The sequence below is a fragment of the Musa acuminata genome, unplaced genomic scaffold, assembly GCF_036884655.1.
Source record: "Musa acuminata AAA Group cultivar baxijiao unplaced genomic scaffold, Cavendish_Baxijiao_AAA HiC_scaffold_1126, whole genome shotgun sequence".
In the NCBI taxonomy this organism is placed as follows: domain Eukaryota; kingdom Viridiplantae; phylum Streptophyta; class Magnoliopsida; order Zingiberales; family Musaceae; genus Musa; species Musa acuminata.
The window spans coordinates 4,863,593-4,866,092 of NW_027021339.1; positions in this window are offsets into that span (position 1 = coordinate 4,863,593).

A 2,500-nucleotide genomic window follows, 5' to 3' on the forward strand; every position below is an offset into this window, starting at 1 on the left:
GTGAGCGGAGCAAAATGTCAGCCATCTCAGCACCCTGGAACCCCCCGGGTGGCACAGGGCTGGATGGGGCTTTCGTATAGCAGGGACGGTGCTGCCTCTCGCTTCGCTCGCTGTTCGCCGCTCGCCGCTCGCTCGCGCAGCCAAAAATGGCCAGTTTTGGCCCGTTTTGGCCAGTTTTTGGCCTGTTTTTGCGTTGCGCGGTGACCATCTTGAGCGGAGCAAAATGTCAGCCATCTCAGCACCCTGGAACCCCCCGGGTGGCACAGGGCTGGATGGGGCTTTCGTATAGCAGGGACGGTGATGCCTCTCGCTTCGCTCGCTGTCCGCCGCTCGCTGCTCGCTCGCGCAGCCAAAAATGGCCAGTTTTGGCCCGTTTTTGGGCCGTTTTGGCCTGTTTTTGGGCTGTTCTTGCGTCGCGCGGTGACCGTCGTGAGCGGAGCAAAATGTCAGCCATCTCAGCACCCTGGAACCCCCCGGGTGGCACAGGGCTGGATGGGGCTTTCGTATAGCAGGGACGGTGCTGCCTCTCGCTTCGCTCGCTGTCCGCCGCTCGCCGCTCGCTCGCGCAGCCAAAAATGGCCAGTTTTGTCCCGTTTTTGGGCCGTTTTGGCCTGTTTTTGGGCTGTTCTTGCGTCGCGCGGTGACCGTCGTGAGCGGAGCAAAATGTCAGCCATCTCAGCACCCTGGAACCCCCCGGGTGGCACAGGGCTGGATGGGGCTTTCGTATAGCAGGGACGGTGCTGCCTCTCGCTTCGCTCGCTGTCCGCCGCTCGCCGCTCGCTCGCGCAGCCAAAAATGGCCAGTTTTGGCCCGTTTTTGGGCCGTTTTGGCCAGTTTTTGGCCTGTTCTTGCGTCGCGCGGTGACCGTCGTGAGCGGAGCAAAATGTCAGCCATCTCAGCACCCTGGAACCCCCCGGGTGGCACAGGGCTGGATGGGGCTTTCGTATAGCAGGGACGGTGCTGCCTCTCGCTTCGCTCGCTGTTCGCCGCTCGCCGCTCGCTCGCGCAGCCAAAAATGGCCAGTTTTGGCCCGTTTTGGCCAGTTTTTGGCCTGTTTTTGCGTTGCGCGGTGACCATCTTGAGCGGAGCAAAATGTCAGCCATCTCAGCACCCTGGAACCCCCCGGGTGGCACAGGGCTGGATGGGGCTTTCGTATAGCAGGGACGGTGATGCCTCTCGCTTCGCTCGCTGTCCGCCGCTCGCTGCTCGCTCGCGAAGCCAAAAATGGCCAGTTTTGGCCCGTTTTTGGGCCGTTTTGGCCTGTTTTTGGCCTGTTCTTGCGTCGCGCGGTGACCGTCGTGAGCGGAGCAAAATGTCAGCCATCTCAGCACCCTGGAACCCCCCGGGTGGCACAGGGCTGGATGGGGCTTTCGTATAGCAGGGACGGTGCTGCCTCTCGCTTAGCTCGCTGTCCGCCGCTCGCCGCTCGCTCGCGCAGCCAAAAATGGCCAGTTTTGTCCCGTTTTTGGGCCGTTTTGGCCTGTTTTTGGGCTGTTCTTGCGTCGCGCGGTGACCGTCGTGAGCGGAGCAAAATGTCAGCCATCTCAGCACCCTGGAACCCCCCGGGTGGCACAGGGCTGGATGGGGCTTTCGTATAGCAGGGATGGTGCTGCCTCTCGCTTCGCTCGTTGTCCGCCGCTCGCCGCTCGCTCGCGCAGCCAAAAATGGCCAGTTTTGGCCCGTTTTTGGGCCGTTTTGGCCAGTTTTTGGCCTGTTCTTGCGTCGCGCGGTGACCGTCGTGAGCGGAGCAAAATGTCAGCCATCTCAGCACCCTGGAACCCCCCGGGTGGCACAGGGCTGGATGGGGCTTTCGTATAGCAGGGACGGTGCTGCCTCTCGCTTCGCTCGCTGTCCGCCGCTCGCCGCTCGCTCGCGCAGCCAAAAATGGCCAGTTTTGGCCCGTTTTGGCCAGTTTTTGGCCTGTTTTTGCGTTGCGCGGTGACCATCTTGAGCGGAGCAAAATGTCAGCCATCTCAGCACCCTGGAACCCCCCGGGTGGCACAGGGCTGGATGGGGCTTTCGTATAGCAGGGACGGTGATGCCTCTCGCTTCGCTCGCTGTCCGCCGCTCGCTGCTCGCTCGCGCAGCCAAAAATGGCCAGTTTTGGCCCGTTTTTGGGCCGTTTTGGCCTGTTTTTGGGCTGTTCTTGCGTCGCGCGGTGACCGTCGTGAGCGGAGCAAAATGTCAGCCATCTCAGCACCCTGGAACCCCCCGGGTGGCACAGGGCTGGATGGGGCTTTCGTATAGCAGGGACGGTGCTGCCTCTCGCTTAGCTCGCTGTCCGCCGCTCTCCGCTCGCTCGCGCAGCCAAAAATGGCCAGTTTTGGCCCGTTTTTGGGCCGTTTTGGCCTGTTTTTGGGCTGTTCTTGCGTCGCGCGGTGACCGTCGTGAGCGGAGCAAAATGTCAGCCATCTCAGCACCCTGGAACCCCCCGGGTGGCACAGGGCTGGATGGGGCTTTCGTATAGCAGGGACGGTGCTGCCTCTCGCTTCGCTCGCTG